The following is a 20,917-nucleotide window of genomic DNA, read 5'->3' as shown; positions in this document are numbered from 1 at the left end:
TGGTAGCACTGTGCACCATGTTTCATGCACCTGGTTGACATATCTTAATAAAGTGAGCACTTGTTATTTGAACAATCTCATTAGATTCTAATACAAGGGTTTGTTTGTTCATTTGTTTGTTTGTTAAGGGTTCTATGGCACAAGGATGATTATGGTTATACTACTCCAGTAAAAATCAATGAGGTATACAAAGTAAAAATAAGTTGATAAATATATAAAACCATAAAAAGATTTAGATAAGAATGTATAAAAAGCAACAGTTAAAACATTTATGAAAAAAGAAATGTAAAAAGATATTATAAATGCATTGTTTTTGTTAACACATTCATACAACATAGTGGTGAAAGGCAAATCATTGTGTAGGGTGGCATAAAAGACAAAAATAGTAAATGTCATGGATTTCTCAAAAATGGTACAGTGTAATTAATGTAGTATGCATGCATGGGATGATGTCATGAATACTTATGTAGAGAGACTGAATAAGAGAAAATAATGAGTTTAGGTATGTAGGAAAGTAAATATTTTGATTGATTGATCATGAGGCCCTATTTATGCATTGTAACTGACATGGCAGTTGAACACAGTGTGGAAGTGATAGCAACAAAAAAAAGTTCAATTGACATTGAAAAACAGAGTGAAATTAACAATAAAGTGCACAGTAATGATGTGATGTTGAAAAACAGAGTGCAATTAAGAGTAAGGCAGCGAGCAGGGCTAACAGCAAACAAGTGTGTGTGACTGACAATAAAATAGTGAATGTGAATGATAACAAAAAAAAGGACACAAGATTTCAAAGCTATTGTTGGTAAAGACGAGGCAAAAGATGATGCGGATGCAGAGTGAAATGAAGAGAATTGCATATATATATATATATATATATATATTATTAGGGTTACCAAGTAATTTTATAAACTTGGTTATTTACTTGTTTAAGTTAAGGGATATATATCCCATATAGTTTCTTAGCCGAATAAGAAACTCAAAGAGTTTCATGCTGAATATAGTAGAAACTATATAAAGTTCGGTGATTCCAAGCGAAAGCAAATACCTGGATACTGCAGCAACTGACCCTTAAGGTAGTGCAAGATGAGGCAACTCATGTCTAAGGTGGAGCGAGCTCCAATCACTATTCTTGATATTTACCCATAATGTCAACTTAGCTCCTAGGAACTGTATTACTGTTCTACATTATGAGAGAAGGTCACTACCCAGACCGGTTTCAACCTTTATTGAGGTCTCATCAGTGAGTAGGTAGACCTAGTTAATATCAAGTTTGTAGCGAACAGAACTTACCACCCTTCTATGTAAAACTTACCACCCTTCAGCGAACTATATAAAGTTCGCCGAACTTTATATAGTTTCTACCATATTCGGCATGAAACACTTTGAGTTTCTTATTCGGCTAAGAAACTATATGGGATATATATCCCTTAACTTAAACAAGTCATATGTCGCCGAATTGAAGCCTTTGGCTCTTCATATGTCTAATAATTTATTAGGACACCTCTCGGCAACACTCATAGAAGGGTGGTATGTTCTGTTCGCTACAAACTTGATGTTAACTAGGTCTACTTACTCACTGATGAGACCTCAATAAAGGTTGAAACCGGTCTGAGTAGTGACCTTCTCTCATAATCTCATAATGTAGAACAGTAATACAGCTCCTAGGAGCTAAGGTCACATTATGGGTAAATATCAAGAATAGTGATTGGATCTTGCTCCACCTTAGACATGAGTTGCCTCAGCTTGCACTACCTTAAGGGTCAGTTGCTGCAGTATCCAGGTATTTGCTTACGCTTGGAATCGCCGAACTTTATATAGTTTCTACTATATTCGGCATGAAACTCTTTGAGTTTCTTATTCGGCTAAGAAACTATATGGGATATATATCCCTTAACTTAAACAAGTTATATGTCACCGAATTGAAGCCTTTGGCTCTTCATATGTCTAATAATTGGTTATTTACTCCTAATCCCAAGTAAGCAAACAGTTAAGTTTGCACCTGAAACGTAGTTCAAGTCTAAAGGTGGTGCAACACCAGGGCAACTCACTGTAAAGGTGAGTAAAGCTCTGATCACTATTCTTAGTATTTTCCATAATGTAAAGCACATCTCACTAAGAGATGTATACTGCAATACATTATGGGTGGGGTCACTACCCAGACCGGTTTCCACCTTTTTTGAGGTCTCCTCAGTGAGTAGCTAGACCCTAAATACCAAGGTTTTAGTAATACAGAGCCTTATCAACTTTACCTATACAGGTTGCTAAAAGGTGTTTTTATTTTGAATAATCTCTGGAGAAGATATAGATGTAAATAATGTATTGCAGTATACATCTCTTAGTGAGATGTGCTTTACATTATGAAAAATACTAAGAATAGTGATCAGAGCTTTACTCACCTCTACAATGAGTTGTCCTGGTGTTGCACCACCTTTAGACTTGAACTATGTTTCAGGCACAAACTTAACTGTTTGCTTACTTGGGATTAGGAGTAAATAACCAACTTTATAAAATTACTTGGTAACCCTAATATACATGGTAAAAAAATTTATTTACATACATACATACATACATATATATATATATATTAAAATCTCAATCTTTAGAAAATCTACACACATGGATAGATACCTACATGTGTCCTCTCATCACTATCCTGCACAGAAAGTGGGTATCATCTCAACTCTAGCACATCGTGCCAGATCTATACTGTCAGATGATGAAGAGCTAAAAAATGAACTACAACATCTACAAAGAACCTTCACAAGTAATGGCTACTCATCGAAAACTATTAATAAGCATCTATACCGCCGCCATCAAAACAAATCAGGATCACAAGACAACCCCAAAGGTTATATCTCGTTACCATATATCAGCTCGCTCTCCACAAAACTAAGAAGAATTTTATGAAAGTTCAACATAAAAACCTGTTTCTCTACTCTTCCTAAACTAAGATCGATTTTAAACAAATACAAACAAGCTCACAACCATCTACAATTCCCAGGAGTGTACAAAATCGTGTGACTGTGGGAAATTATGTTGGGCCATGTACTGTTTTCAGTAAGCACAAATGATGAAGGCTGTCAACATGAGATAAACTGGACAACAACTTCAAACCTTCATATATGCCGTGATGAGGGAGCACTGCATAGTCAAGTCTAAGGAAATTGTTATGGACCCTCATCACATAAATAATAACCTTAGTTATCATCTACCGGACTCTTTCAGCTCTGCTATCCGATATTGGCACACTTGTGAAATCAGGTGCCTAGCAATAGAATTTCAACACGGACTGTAGCTACAGTTCAAAGCTAACTGAATTTTATAATAGCCGTTTTTATAGTGATACAATGTTTCTTATAGTGTTTATTTGCTTTCTATGTTCTCACGCCTGAAGAAGTTGGACAATCTGATGAAACATGTTGCATTTTGAATAAATTTAATTGTTATTCTAGTCTCGGTTCTAGTCAGTATGTATATATATATATATATATATATATATATATATATGGAAGAGTCATGAAGATGAAAACAAATGATGTTGGTATGAAACCGGTAATAAAAGACCCACCAGTAGCACTGTATGGGAATTAGGTTATTAGAGATGTGATAAACAAGAAGATACACAAGGTTTGTTTTAACAGTGATTAAGAAGTTGGATATGAGGAGTAAGTGAGCAAAGGAGTTGGTAGTGGTAGTAGGAACAAATCACTTGACTGGGAACAAAAAGAAGGTACGATTCAATATCAGGATGTTGATGAGAAGGATAGAGAGGTAGTCAGTGTATTTCTGAGGTATGACAGTGATGAGATGAAGTACAGAGCAAAGATGGCAAATGATATGTTAGCAGAAATGTGTGAGGAGAAAGAAATGCAGATAGTAATGTGTGGAATGGGTTTAAGGATGAATTAAATTATATAAGAGTGATGGACGGCATTTGAATGGTTTTGGTGTGAGTCATTTGGAGAAACTGCTGCTGGAAGGGAGAGTAATGAGTGTAGAGAATAAATTTGAATAAGTAAGAAGTAATGGGAAAGAGCAGAAGAGTAAGGAAAGAGAGATTGAAGTGGTGCTTATGATGAAGATGTGGGTAGCATGAGTGTAGAGAATGAGAGAAAAAGCATGCAAAACAAACAGGAAAACAAGGAGACTCATGGTGGACAGAGAAACATAGCGTGAGAAAGGTTGATGCTTCAAGAGTATGTGAATGCATCTGTAAACAAAAGAGTAAGGGGATGACCTGGGATGTAGGGAAAACAGTTGGATTTGAAGAAGGTTCTACAATGATTAAGGAGAAAAAGAAATGGCTCAAGGGAAGTGTGGAGAAGTCACATCTAATAAGTGGTATCAGTAAAACTTATACAACCAGCAATAAGCTGTTATGTTTGTATACGAATACTAGAAGTATCAGAAACAAGAGAAATGAAATGGTTGCATTGATTGAGTTCATTCACCAAAAAAACTGTTGGAATAAGTGAGCCATGTTGGGATGAGGATGATATATGACATCCTGACAGAAATAGAGATGGAAGAGTATGATGTATTTCATAAAGATAGGAAGACTAAAAATGGACGTGGAGCACTATTGACAATAGGAAAAAGAGTTATATCCATATGGAAGGGTATGTTGTATTTCATAGAGATAGAAAGGCTAAAAATGGAGGTGGAGTGCTACTGATGATAGAAAAAAGAGTTGGTGAATAGAATGAAATACTTCATTGGATGTTGCTATAGACATGGTAATGTGGATAATAGTGACTAGGAAATGTATAAGCAAATTAGTCAACAAATGGGAAAAGTGTAATCATTATGGGTGATTTTAATTATGGTAATTTAGATTGGGATCAAGAGATAGCAACTGGAACTAAAGAAAATGAGTATCTTGAGTTTTTGAAGGACTTCTACCTAAGGCAGTATGCAAGAGAGGCCACACGAGGATTGAGGTGCTTGGATTTGATCATCTCATCAGAAGATGTTATTACAAATGAGATATCAAATCTAGCTCTAGTTGGTCAGAGTGACCATGAACCAATTACCTCAGTGGTTGGAAACCACGTGAGAACTTCCATGAGGAAAGAGTATATGTTGAACTGCAAGGCGACTATGAGAAGCTCAGGAGACAGATCGTAGCATGGAAAAGGCATTGAGTGGAAAGAGGATCAATGCAGCTGGGTGATATTCAAGAACTATCTAGTAGAAGCAACGTCTAAATGTATTCCAAAAGTGAGAAGGTTAAATAAGGTAGGTGTGAAATGGATGAATGAAGAAATTACACATGCAATACAGAGAGGGGGGGGGCATTATGGAGGCAACATAAGAGTGGTAATAATCAATTCCATGAGGAATACAAAGAAAAGGCGAGAAGGATGACTCAGTTGGTAAGGTAAGCAAAAGTGCAGCATGAACTGCAGTTAGCTAAATAAATATAAATAAAAAAAAATAAAATAAATAAAATTATGGTAGGATGGCACTGATTGAAGAAAATGGAATAATGACAACTACTTCTGTGGATGATATATATATAGTTGAGATGTTGAAAATTTATTTATCACTAGGTTAGACTATAATAGATTTAGTTTAATCCTTTATCCCAGTGAGAGCAAACAAAGTTTGCGCCTGAAAATATCTTCAGGACTAAATATAGTGTTGTACTATCTTATCCAGTAAGTAGTGCAACACCAAGGCAACTCGTGGCAAAGGTGGAGCAAGCTACCAGGCACTTCTAACCCAGTATCTCCCATAATGCAAAACACATTTCCTATGTGGATATGTATACTGTTATGCATTAAAGGGATTGGCCATCTACCTAGACTAGTTTCGACCTTTATTGAGGTCTCTTCAGTGGGAGCCAGGCCCAGAGCTGGAGATACCAGGCAGAAGCAGTAGCAAGTCATCTGTGCCTATGGGAGTTGCCAAAAGGTTTATCACCTTTTTTAAAAATTACTCTGGATTTAGAGAAAGATGTTGAAAATTTATTTATCACTAGGTTAGACTATAATAGATTTAGTTTAATCCTTTATCCCAGTGAGAGCAAACAAAGTTTGCGCCTGAAAATATCTTCAGGACTAAATATAGTGTTGTACTATCTTATCCAGTAAGTAGTGCAACACCAAGGCAACTCGTGGCAATCCCTTTAATGCATAACAGTATACATATCCACATAGGAAATGTGTTTTGCATTATGGGAGATACTGGGTTAGAAGTGCCTGGTAGCTTGCTCCACCTTTGCCACGAGTTGCCTTGGTGTTGCACTACTTACTGGATAAGATAGTACAACACTATATTTAGTCCTGAAGATATTTTCAGGCGCAAACTTTGTTTGCTCTCACTGGGATAAAGGATTAAACTAAATCTATTATATTATATTATATTATATTATATAGTTGAGATATTTAATAAGCAGTTGATAAAGTTCTTTCATACTTGTGAATGCAACACCATGGACAGTATGAGCTCACTGGATGATAAGGAGGAGAGATATATGAGGAATTAAGGAAGCTTCATATTAATATTAATAAGGCTATGGGACTTGATAACATATCACTTCGTATTTTGAAGGAATGTTGCGGGAGTGGACATCTGCCTTGACATATCTGTTTAATATGTCAAGGCAGATGTTCCAAAGGAGTGAAAGGAAGGCAAGATTATACCACTTCATAAAGGAGGTGACAGAATTCAAGCATCAAATTATAGATTAATGTGTCATGTATTGTAGTTAAAGCATTGGAAAGGATGGTGAGAATCAGGACCCACAATTGGGTTGACAACAATGGTATTATCTTTGATGGACAGCATGGATTTGCTAAAGGGAAGTCATGTTTTCGTAATCTACTTCTTATTACAATAAGGTGACAGCAGCATTGGACGTAGGAGATGGATAAACAGTAGTAAACTAAGATTTTGCGAAAACGTTTGATAGATTACTACATAATAAGTTAATATCAAACTAGAGCAGATAGGGTTGGAAACTACACTAGTGTAATGGATTGGAGATTGGTTGTCTGATAAGTTAGGTTAGGTTAGGTTGGGTGAGCAATATCCCAGAAGAGGAAAGTCACAAGTGGTGTGTCTCAGGGGTCTGTTGGCTATTGCTGTTTAATCTGTATTAATGATATTGGGAAGATTTGAAAGGGATATATAGTTGTTTGCAGATGATGATGATGATGCAAAGTTGGGATAAACTATGAGGAGTAGAGCAGATGTTGTGGCCTTACAAGTCTTGAATAGATTGAGTGAATGGGCACAGAAGTGGGAATGTCATTTCAATGTTGCAAAGCGTGAGGTTTTAAAATTTGGAACACAAAGATGAGATGTTGAATTTTCTCTTGGTAGGGATATATTGTTGTAGGTGGAGGATATAAGAGATCTTGGGGTGATGGTGGATAAGGATCTAAAATTTAAAGGAAATATTTCCAAAATTGGAGGACAACAGAATGATGCTGAGGACACAAACTTGTAGAAGTAAGGAGATTCTGGTTCCATTGTATAAGGCTGTGATTGGGCCACATATGGACTTCTGTGCAAAGATTTGATCACCTGGTTTTCAAAAGGATGAAGAGATGTTGGATAGGGTGCAGAGGCAATTGACCAAAATAGTTTCTGATCTCCGGAATGTTGAATATGAAGAAAAGCTGAGACGATGGAAATTGCAGAGTCTAGTGGATAGGATGAAGTAGGATGATATATGTATAAGTTGGTAAGAGATTGTTATAGGATTAACATTGAACAGGTTTTCCATAATATGGTGGGAGACTGGGGGAGAACAAGAGGTCATCCCTGGATGCTGTATAAGGAGAGTGTGAAAAAGGCAGCAAGAAGCAGGTTTCTGCATGGAGAGTTGAGAATGATTGGAATGCATTGTCTTAGAGTATGGTCTGCAGTGAATCTGAATGTGTTTATGGCACCGTATAATCAGCTATCTGTATCACGGAAGGAACCTCCTAGATGAGTCTATGACTCCGTGGGGGTTTTAGGATAATATTAATAATAACAATATTTAATGTGGATGATATTCATGCCATTATTTGAAGACCTGGTTCTTCAGCTAAGAATCTGCATACTTCTTCAAGATCGATGGTTTAATTACAGACTTAATTCCATAGAACTTATTATTGGTCTATTATAATAATTATTATTATTATTAACAATTGACATCCATGGAGTCGGAGACTCATCTTAGAAAGTACACACTATTGCACACAATGCTCATCCAACTGTGTTTTAAACTGATATGATGTGTCTACACCCACAACACACTCAGGCAATGCATTCCACTTGCCAACCACTCTCTATGCAAACGACCTATGCCTCACTCCTCTGCTCACATCTTCCTTATAGTTTTCAGTGATGGCCTCTTGTTCTACCGCCCCCCCCCTCCCATTCTATGAAAAATCTCTTCTATGTCGACCTGAAAACAACTCCGACTAGCTTATATGTCTCAATCATACACTCCCCCCCTTTTTTTTTTCTTCTATTTAAAAGAGGCTCTGCAACTTGCATTCTCTCAATCTGCCCTTGTACTTCACATTCCTAAGACCACTGACACCTTTGTGACTCTTCTCTGGACCCTTTCTCACATATCCTCATCACCATGAAAATCTGATGACCAGATGTGTACACAATAATCCATATGAGGTCTGATCAAGGCCTTATACAATGGCATAATCTCTCTATATCTACATGTCAGGGTCCTTCACATCATTGCCACCATCCGATGTGACATTTTTACAATGTGTGCAATGTGGCCCCCTGAATTTCAGGTCTTTGTCCACCATCACTCCTAGATCTCTCATCTCCTCTACTTCCTTTTAAGTTCCTCACCACATGTATACTTTGCATCCCATCATTGTTTACCAAATCTCAAATCCATATACTTTGCAACATTGAACTGATAATTCCACTTACTTGCCCATTTAGGCAATATATTCAAGTCCTCCTGTAAGGCAATAACATCTGCTTGACTCTGCACTGCTTCCCCCCCACCTCGCAGTTTTGCATCATTTGCAAACAGCTGAATATCACTAGTTAAGCCCATCCCAATATCATTAGCATAGAAACTGAATAACAATGTCCCCAAAACTGACCCCTGTGGAGCACTACTAGTGACCTTTCTCTTTCAGGATACCATATACAATCCGACAGCCAGTCACTGATCCAACTCAGAAGTCTATTATGCAATTCCATCTGTTTCAACTTATTTAAGAGCTTGTTATGTGGCAATCTCTCCAATCCAATGAAACCATTTCATCTCCCTTATTTCTGATACTAATGGCATTTGTAAACAAACACAATAATTCATTTTGAAGTCTATAACCAGTCCTATCCAAGTCAATTGTTTGTGATTTCTCCACCACACCTGTCGAATCACCTTTATCACCACTTTCCACGTATATATGCTCAATCTCAACTTCCCCACCCATACTGCAATATAATCCATCTTCATACACATATTCGCTGCCACTTTCAACATCCACATTTAATATGCCATGTCTTCCTGTCTGCCTAAGTTCTCCCCTCCCCTGTTTTCCTGTTCCTCTTAAATTCTCATTCTCCTGTCATCTCTCACACTACTACTACTACTACTGTTTTCACTGCCAAGCACCTCTGTCTCTTCAGTGCCACTTTGTTGATTTTTCCCTTCATCTCTTTCTTCTAATCTCTTGCATGCATCACACACTGTACTTCCATTCAGCAACACTTTTTCCAGTACACTCATGCACATTATATTATTGTTAGCTTATCCTCAAAGTTACATTTGGTATGCATCTATTGGATTACACATTTGAATTAACAAAAACGAAGTTGCAGACTTCAGCTAGATCAACTCATGTTTAAGTATAAACCATCGGTGTGCACTCTACACTGATTGTAGGCAGATCATTTATTATTATTATTCAGATCTCCATGGAGTACAAAAAAGACTCATCGTGGGAAGTCCTTTCTAAGAAACACAAGTCTATCAAGACTCATCGAAGAAGTCCCTCCTAGGAAACACAGTCTATCATACCACTCCTTAAACGCATTGACCGTTCTCGCTCTCACCACTCCATCAGGCAATGCATTCCACAGTTCAACCACCGCTCCATGCAAAGAAACCACTCCTCATCCTCTTTCTCACAGTTTCCTTTCGTAACTTTCAGGAATGGCCCCTTGTCATGACTCCTACCCACTGTTCAACCAAGAGAAAAGAACTCCCCAGTGTCAACCCCATAACCATCTCTCAACAGTTTAATAGTCTCAATCATATCACCTCTCCTTCTTTTATCCACCAAACTCTGAAGTCCACATTCCCTCAGCCGATCCTCATAACTAACATTGTACAGTCCTGAAACAATATTTGTTATCCGCCTCTGTACCCTTTCCACAGTTAATTTATCCCCTTCAAATCCTGGGGACCAGATCTGAGAACAATAGTCTAAGTGTGGTCTGATCAGAGTCTTATACAATGGAATGATAACTCTTTTATCTCTGCAGGTCAGTGTGCTTTTCATTATTGCAGCAATCCTCTGTGTTACCTTTGCAATATATCCCTAAATTTCTATCAATCATCAACCCCAGATCTCTTGTCTCCCCCTACTTCCTCCAGTTTAACTCCACCTATAGTGTATGCAGCGTCCCATTGATGTGTCCCAAACCTCAAGACCTTACATTTTACTGCATTAAACTGAAACCTCCCATTCATTTACCCATCTATCTAGCTTATTCATAATCCTCTTGCAGGACTACCACATCTGCACCATTACTAATAACTCTTCCCAGCTTTGCATCATCCACAAACAACCGAATATCCCCTTGCAATCCACGGACAATGTCATTGATATAAAGGTTAAACAATATAGGTCCTGGTACTGAGCCCTGTGGAACCCCACTTGTAACTTTCTTCCTCTTTGTTATTGCTCCACCATACACAACTCTCTAATACCTATCAGACAGCCAATCATGAATCCACTGACTAATCTGACATCCAGGCCCATGTGCTACAACTTGAATACCAGCTTATCATGTGGAACCCTGTCAAATGCCTTTGCTAAGTCTAAGAAAATGGCAGTATATGCCTTTCCCTCATCTTATGCTCTTGTAACTTTATTATAAAAGGCTAGCATATTGCTAAACCAAGAGCACCCCCTTCACAAATCCATGTTGACTCTCACAGATAACATTACCCTCATCTGCCCAATGCTGTATACGGTCCCTCACTATTTTCTCCAATATCTTGACTTCTACCGATGACACACAAACTGGCCTATAATTAGACAGGTCCAGTCTACTACTGCCCTTATGCAATGGCACTATCTTACCTTCCTTCCATTCCATGGGCACCTTTCTCGCAGCCAGACTTTCATTGAAAAGCCAGGTCAAAGGCACTGTTAGTTCCCTAGCACATTCTCTCAAAACTCATGGTGAATACCATCCAATCTTACAGCTTTACTGACATCCAGAGCACTCAGTATTTGGAACACACTCTCCTCCTTCACCTCTCACCCTCGAACCTGCCTTATCCCTCTAGTATTCAAATTGACTCCTCCAGGATGAAATACTCCAATAAAGTGTTCACTGAACAATTCCACTATGTCCTTGCATCAGTCACTCTATTCCCATTTTTATCCCACAATGTCATTCTTCCACAGTCATTTCTCCTCCTACTGGCCACATAGCTAAAAAATTCCCTAAGATTTTCCTTGGATCTAAGGGCCAATCTTTTCTCATATTCCCGTTTCGCCTTCCTTACCATACTAGTCACTCTCCTGGCCTGTGTCCTATATTCTTCATGCATCTTGTCTTCACCTGTCTCCTTATATCTCTTCCATAGCCTCTTTTCCGCATGCAATTCCTGTTTAATATTGTTTGTCATCCACTTTACTCCAAATTGTGTTCTCTTCTTCACTTGTGGAATACAGCTTTCCATTGCTGCTAACAAATATTCCTTCACAATTTCCCAAGCACTAATAATATCCTGGCCTTTCAATTCCTCCATCCACGAAACTTCTCCAAGTTGACGTCTAAGACTATTATAATCACCTCCTTTATAATTCCACATACGTTCCCATCTCTTTGATACTCCTACATGTCAATTCATTTTCCAAGTCAAAATCATATGGTCACTCTCTCCAACTGGTGGGAGAGATGTCATCTCAGTTATTATCAACTCTTCTGATGTTATAACCAAATCCAAAACTCTTGAACTTCTTGTTCCCTCTGTTACATGTTGCCTAAGACATTTGTCCCTCAAGAATTCTAGAAATGCCATTCCCTTATTGCTACATGCATCTTCCGCTCCCCAATTTATACTGCTGTAATTAAAATCTCCCATAACAATCATTCTTCTTGCACTTGCCACGCTCAATATCTCCTGGTCCCCACCCTCCGTGCTCCTTGGTCTGTAGCAACACCCCACTAAATATCGTGTCTTGCCCACCTCCACCTCACACCATATGCTTTCAAATTCATTAGTGTCACAGCCTTTCAAAGCCTCCACTCTTAGAGGACGTAGGTCGTCACTTATCATAAGCAGTACTCCACCACCACACTTTCCCTTCCTGTCCTGCCAAAAAATGCTGTACCCAGCAACTTCTATTCCTGTTATTATATCCTCTTCTGTCAACCACATCTCGGTGATACCAATAATCTTTGGCCAGGCTGATGCTATCAGTGCCACCAATTCCTCTCCCTTATTCCGAAAACTCCTGGCATTAGTATAATGCATAAAAATGTCATTGTTTCTATACCCAGCATTATTCCCTCTCTACTCCACTGGGCTCAGCATTACCTGATGTCCTCCCCCTTCTCCCAAGTACTCATTCCCACAAGAGGCCACCACTGCTACCATTCACACTGGGACACACTGGCTCGTTCAGAACAGCAATCTCTCCAAATGCCTACGTCCATCCTCATTCAAATGCAAGTGGTCTCTCGCATACAATTCCTCATTTCTGTTCTCAAATGCACTCCAAGCATCCACATATTCCAATCCTCTTTTCTGACACATTCTCACTATTATGCCAATCAATATCACCGCTTTTCTGCTCAACTCGTCACTATCATACCTAGGCAACACACACACACACACACACACACACACACACACACACACACACACACACACACACACACACACACACACACAATCTTTCCTCTCTATGTCTGCTTTCATACCAGTAGTAGTTATCATAAAACAGAGAAACTGCCACTTAGATAAAAGTTTCTGTCCTGCCTGTAATCAGTGTAAGGTAGATGATGGAAGCTTGAGAAATGAGTTGATCTAGCAGCAGTATCTGAAGCCTCATTTCCCTTAATCCCAATGCAGATTGGAATCCAACAGAAGTGTACATCCAAGTGTAGCTTCAATAATTATAACCAGTAGTAGTCATCATAAAACAGAGAAACTGCCACTTAGATAAAAGTTTCTGTCCTGTCTGTAATCAATGTAGGGTAGATGATGATGAAAGCTTGAGAAATGAGTTGATCTAGCAACAGTATCTGCAGCCTCATTTCCCTTAATCCCAATGCAGATTGGAATCCAGCAGAAGTGTACATCCATGTATAGCTTCCATAACTGATAGAGGACATGTTGGATTTGAATGAACCCTGGGTGTTTGTGCAGCTCTAGACATCTTATTTTCTGTAAACAACTTTGTGAATCTGAACATATATTATGTATCTTTGGTAGCAAAGCAATCTTATGTTTTTTAATGAAAGCTCTATTACATAAAGTTGAGCAGGAAAGGTATTACATTCTAGTGAGATATGGACAGATACTATGCTGTCTTAACAGACAGCACAAGATCTCTCTCTCTCTCTGTCTAATAATGAAATTATGGTTTCATGTGATGTAGTCTCCCCCATCCCCAATGTACCACTACAAGGTAAGTGCAGTGAGTGTGGAAACTGTGAATGGGCTTAAGCATGATTCGATGATCTTTTTACATGAAAGAGTATGGACCTCTCATGATGAGCCTGTTGAATCTAATGTTAATAATTATATAAAGAGACTTTTAAATTGTAATCTGATTTTGCCAAAGAAATTTGTAAACTTATTTGAATTTACCATGAATGCAAACTATTTACCAGACAGAAAAAGTCGATTTCAAAAAAATAATGATGGGCAGCCCTATGTCACCTGGTTTAGCTGATTATTTTATGGAGGATCTAGAAAATTAATTATTCCAAACCATTTTTCCTCAACATCATATATGGATTTATTTTGTTGATGGCATCTTTGCTATATGGTTCCACACTGAGACAAAATTACTTCACCTCCTGGAAGATAGAAAGAAACTCTTTGTACTCCCATATCAAGTTGACTATTGAAAGTGAATTCAACAACTGTTTACCCTTTTCTTGGATACATTAATAATTCAAAATCCTAGAGGACATGTTAAATTTCCAGTTCATCAAAAATCAACCTCAACTGGCAGATACATTCACTCATCCTCACACCTTCATTCATTGAAGAAGACAGATGTTATCAAGAGTCTTGAAGAGAGAGAGCTCACACAATCTGCTCTTCTGATTTCATTTTCTTACGTGAATTAAATAAAATTAAAAGCATTGTGATGTCTAATGGTTACAATTAAATGGCCATTCAGAAAATTATTGATAGTTATTATCCAGCTCAGACAATGTCTTCTTTCTTACCAACCAAAAATTATATCTATTATGTACCCTGCACATGTCACCTTTGCTACTTTCGACAGACTGGCCATTCTGCTTTGATTAGAATCTAAGAACATCATGACTACTATTAGAAACTAAGAACATCACGACATGAGCATTTTTGGAATGCAACATGTTCAGCCTTGATTCTCATGCTACTGATTCACACAGTTCTTTGGAACCAAAGATTCTTCATTACAGTAGGTCCAAATCTGAATGTCTTTTCCTTGAAATATGAGAAACACTACAGAACTGTCCAAACCTTAACAGCTATGACTGTATGCCAAACACAATATATATATATATATATATATATATATATATATTGACTTGTATCTGAACTGAAACAAGTTGGTAAGCACAAGCTATGTAACTCACTCTTATGATTCATGTTTTGAATGTAGTTGCTGATGTTCTTCCTGATGATGTCCATGTTTCACTGAATAAAATATATAAAAGTTTAAAAAAAAAATAAAATTCTATATATTTTCTACATGTGTAAGCTAAATAAGAGTCTAGAAATAAATAAATGTGAGTTCATATACAGTATTGGTCAGATGAATGTAATATTATCAGTAAAGATCAGCATGGATTTGTAAAGGCTCTTGTTTCAGTGTTTACTTGCCTTTTATAATAAAGTGACAAGAGCAGTTGATGAGGGAAAGCATATGCCTATATTTATTATCATTAATAATAATATTATTATTAACATCTGACCTCTATGGAGTCAGAGACTCATCTTGGGAGGTACACACTATCGCACACAATACTCATACAACCATACCTTAAAATGATTCAATGTGTCTACGTTTGCAACACGCACACACACACACACACACACACACACACACACACACACACACACACATAATGCATTCCACTCACCAACTACTCTCCATCCAAAGAACCTACTCCTCACGCTTCTACTCACACTCTCCTTATGCAGTTTCCAGATATGGCTCTGCCCCCCCCCCTCTCACATTCTATGAAATCTCTTCCATGTCAACTGGATAACAACCACAACTTATATGATTAGCTTATATGTCGCAATCATATCCCACCCTCATCCTCTTATTTGCGAGGCTTTGCAATTTACATTCTCTCAATCTGTCCTCATACTCCACATTCTAAAGACCACTTATCATGTTAATCTTCTCTGGACCCTTTCTCACATAATCTCATCACCATGAAAACCCAGTGACCAAATCTGTGCACAATAATCCATATGATGTCTGATCAAGGCCTCATATGGATAATGCTACAATGGCATACATTTATTTCTGCATGTCATGGTCATCCACATCATTGCCATTATTATTTCAGATTCAGGGACCACACTCCCAGTCCACCACCACTCCCAGTTTAAAGTTTCCCCACCAAATGTATACTTTGCATCCCATTGTTGCTGATCAAATTCAAAACCTCACACTTTGCAACACTGAACTCACAGTTCTACTTACCCTGCCTATTCATGCAATCTATTGAAGTCCATCTGCAAGGCCATAACATCTGCTTGACTCAGCATTGCTCTCCCCAATGTCTCATTATCTACAAACAGCTGCATATCACTAGTTAAACCCATCCCAATATCATTAAAATACAAATCGAACAACAATGATGACAAAACTAATCTCTGTGGCAACTATTGACCATCCTCTTTTGTGATACTGCATTCCCCATATACAACTTTCTGATACCTATCTGAAAGCCAGTCACTGATCCAGTGACCGGCTGTAAGATAGGTATCAGATAGGTCCAAATCAAATCTAAGTACACCACCGTATATGTGTCTCCCCTTCAAGATATTTGTCACCAGGTTATAGTACATAAGTAAGTTAGTAAAACATGATCCCCCTTTAACAAACTCATGCTGATAACCACAACAGAGAATACTGCTGTTATGAACCCATTTCTGTATCCAACTTCTCACCAATCTCTCCAGTACCTTCACCACAACTCCAGATATGCAGATTGGCCTATAATTTGAAGCTACAGCCTTATCACTACCTTTACATAGTGAACCACTTTTACCTTATTTTACTCTCTTGGAGCCTGTACTGTTGAAAGACTCTTACTAAACAGGCATGCTAATGCTACTGCCAATTCCCTGTAACATTCCCTTAAGAGGAGCGATGATGTCATCAAATCTTATCGCCTTATTGACAACAAGGTTATTTATTTCCTCAAATACCTCCTGCTCACTTACAGTTAAGCCCCCCCCCCCCCCTATGTCCTCTACACTTAAGTTGCTCATGATTCCACCCTGTTGAGGATGAAGCACCCTTATAAACTGATCACTGAATTCCTCAAGAATGTCATATGCAGCAGTTACCATTCTACCATTTTCATCCATTAACATCATCTTACCATAATCATTCTTTCTTCTATTTGCCACATGTCTAAAAAAACTCTAGGATTTTTCTTCCCCTGGTTTACCAATTTCTGCTCATACTGCACTTTTGTGTTCCTTACTGAGTCATGCTCCTGGCTTGTTCTTTATGCTCTTTATGTAACTGATTATTACAATTATTCATTTCGTACTGCTTCCAATCTACTCTCTTCTTCTAGATTTCATGCTTACGCCCCCTCATTCATCCATTTTACACCTACCTTATTCAGATTTTTGGCCTTCAGAATACATTCATACATTGATGCTGTTATGTGTTTCTTTGTAAGTTACCAAGCAGCATCTATCTCCTTACCACTGAATTCTTCATTTCATGCTATAGCTTCAAGCTGCCTCCTAAGCTTATCATAATCACCAGACTTGTACTTTCACATATATCATTTCCTCACAGAAGTCTGCATATGGCTAGCAAAAACCCAGGTGATCACTTCAAGATCACTCTCACCAACCGGAGGAAAGTGCAAAACACCATTCACAATTATATTTTCTGATGAATTGTGTGACTGGAAGTGTCAAATTATAGGCCAGTTTGTATGTCATCAGTAGTTAGTAAGATCTTGGAGAAAGTAGCGAAGGACCATATACAGCATTGGGCAGATGAGGGTAATGTTATCTGTGAGAGACAACATGGATTTGTGAATGGGCACTCTTGTTTTAGCAATATGCTAGCCTTTTATAATAAAGTTACAAGAGCATTAGATGAGGGAAAGGCATATACTGCCATTTTCCTAGACTTAGCAAAGGCATTTGACAGGGTGCCACATGATAAGCTGATATTCAAGTTGCAGCACATGGGTCTGGATGTCAGATTGGTCAATTGGATTCAGGATTGGCTGTCCGATAGGTATCAGAGAGTTGTGTATTGTGGAGCAATATCAAAGAGGCAGAAGGTTACAAGTGGATTTCCACAGGGCTCAGTACTGGGACCTATATTGTTTAACCTTTATATCAATGACATTGTCCGTGGATTGCAAGGGGATATTCATTGTTTGCGGATGATGCGAAGCTGGGAAGGGTTATTAGTAATAGTGCAGATGTGGTAGCCCTGCAAGAGGATTTGAATAAGCTAGATAGATGGGCAAATGAATGGGGGTTTCAGTTTAATGCAGCAAAATGTACGGTCTTGAGGTTTGGGACACATCGATGGGACGCTGCATACTCTATGGGAGGAATTAAACTGGAGGAAGTAGGGGAGACATGAGATCTGGGGTTGATGATTGATAGAAACCTGAAATTTAGGGGATATATTGCAAAGGTAGTGAAGGTAACACAGAGGATTGCTGCAATAATGAGAAGGACACTGACCTGCAGAGATAAAAGGATTATCATTCTGTTGTATAATACCCTGATCAGACCACACTTAGACTATTATTCTCAGATCTGGTCCCCAGGATTTGAAGGGGATAAATTAACTGTGAAAAGGGAACAGAGGCGGATAACAAAGATGGTTTCAGGACTGTACAATGTTAGTAATGAGGATCGGCTGAGGGAGTGTGGACTGCAGAGTTTGGTGGATAGAAGAAGGAGAGGTGATATGATTGAGACTTTTTAAACTATTGAGAGGTGGTTACGGGTTGACGCTGGGGGAGTTCTTTCACTTGGTTGAACAGCGGGAAGGAGTCTTGATAAGGGGCCATTCCTGGAAGTTATGAAAGGAAACTGTGAGAAAGAGGTGAGGAGTGGTTTCTTTGCATGGGGGGGGGGTGATTGAACCATGGAATGCATTGCCTGATGGAGTGGTGGGAGCAAGAACGGTCAATGCGTTTAAGGAGTGGTATGATAGACTTTGTTTTTCCTAGGAGGGACCTCCCTCGATGAGTCTTTTGACTCCATGGAGGCCTGAATAATAATAATAATAATAATGATGAAATGATCAGATCTAAAACTTTCGATTCTCAAGTGCCCTTCTTTACTTGCTGCTTGTGATAGTTATCTCTCAAGATCTCAAGAAATTCATTATCCTTATTCCCAAATGCTATCTCTTATTCCAATCTATATGACCAAAATTAAAATAGCCCATAATAATAACCTTTCCTTTGTTCACTAATCCAAGTTGTTTATATATTCCTTCATCATTCCCCTCCACATTTCCTGGCCTATAGCAACATCCAACTAAATATGTCCACCTGTTAATCTCTACTTTACACCACACTGCCTCATGGCCACTGCCAATATTTCCACTGCCCACCTTAATAAGATGTAGGACCTCCTTTTATTGCAATGACTGCAGCAATCCTAGGGGGCATACTTTCCACAAGCGTGTGATAGTGATCAATGGGAATTTTAGAATTCTTCCTGTAGGAATGTAATAAGATCCTGGACTATTGTGGGGGGAACAGACATCCTTTGACCTCACCTGACTTTCCAGTTTATCCCACAGATGTTCAATAACGTTGAGATCAGGGCTCTATGAAGGCCAGTCAAGTGTGGTGATGTTCATGTCCACAAATCACTCAGTTACAGCAGCAACCTTATGACACCATTGTCTTGCTGACCATTGTCTCTTTCAGCAGGACATTGGTGTCATAAGGCTGCTGTAACTGCTGAAGTAACTGCTGCAGACATAGAAAAAGTAGGAAGCATTGCATTGTCCAGAATGTTCAGATACCTCTCAGAGTTCAATGTTCATGGCATCACAAACAGAGGAACAAGGTCACACCATGAAAAAGAGGATCATACCATCACACTCAGGCCTAGCTCGAGGCAGGGGTGGAATGGGCGAATACCGCAGGCAGAAAAGTAAAAGGGCAGAAAATGTACAAAAAGTTTATCTTACAATTATACTGGAGGCAGAAAAAATTAAAAATTAAAAAAAAAAAATTAAATTCGATATATCATATATTTCAAAAATATTAAATTTATATATACATATTTATAAAGATAATTATATTTTATTCTAATTATATAAGTTCCAAATAATTATTTTTATTTTGATAATCCCTGGGACGGAAACATTTAGATCCAATTTCATTGAGAAAATTTGATTCTCTTATAAATAGAATATTTTTATTTAAGAAACAAAATTAATCAGAAATTTTTATTTAGTAATTTAATATTTTAATATAAAAATTTGATATATTAATAAATAATATAAATATGAAACCGAAGGGCAGAAAAAAAATCTTGCACACACTCAAAAATTTGCTCGGGCTGGTGCTGATCACACAGCCACCTCCAAATTTCATAGTTGGGGTTACATGCTCTGGTAAGAGACATTCACCGGGCATCTGCTACACCCACACCTGTCCATCTGATCAGTAGAGGGTGTACTCTGATTTATTCCCCCATAAACACATCTTTCCAAGCTTCCTACAGGTAACGTGGGCTTGCATATTGTGGTCCTACCATGGAGTCCCATGTTGCAAGTTTTGGTTCTGAATGTTTTTGTGCAGATTCATGTTCCAGCTGGTACCTGAAACTATGCATTCAATGTATCAGCCAATGAATAGCAGTTTTAACATGTTATCCTTTGCAGCACCCTATGGTCAAGTTTGGTGTATGTAGTGGTCATCGAGTGTGGGTAGCACTTGCAGTTGACTCACTGCACTTCCATCTTGGTATGATATCACTGACTATTGATATGAGATGACTAATTTGTTGAATAGATAAGCCTGAAACATGGCATCCTATCACAACATCTATTTCAAACTATGTCAGTTCCATTCTCACAACTATTTCACTGACTTGATAGCATCATATTCCTCCAATTAATACCGTCTACAAACAAATGACTTGTTACATGGCATGATGTTTCTTGCCCATGGGGTGTGTCCTTTGACTTCTCTCCAAGAAATGTACATTTAGCAGGAGAAGAAGCACTACACTATACTACCAACTTGTAGTTTACCATCTACAAGT

General features: G+C 38.2%; 1 protein-coding gene across 1 annotated transcript in view; it reads right to left on the bottom strand.

Moving 5' to 3' along the window:
• The window catches only part of LOC150108468 (dynein axonemal heavy chain 7-like), a 990,001-nt gene that overhangs the window by 177,598 nt on the left and 791,486 nt on the right, over positions 1–20,917 (bottom strand). The window lies entirely within an intron of this gene.

The sequence above is a fragment of the Typopeltis vanoorti genome, chromosome 3, assembly GCF_054136105.1.
Source record: "Typopeltis vanoorti isolate ZY-2024b chromosome 3, IOZ_Tvanoo_1.0, whole genome shotgun sequence".
Classification (NCBI taxonomy): domain Eukaryota; kingdom Metazoa; phylum Arthropoda; class Arachnida; order Uropygi; family Thelyphonidae; genus Typopeltis; species Typopeltis vanoorti.
Note: the sequence above shows the minus strand (reverse complement) of the source record. Positions and strands in the feature narration are given on the sequence as shown.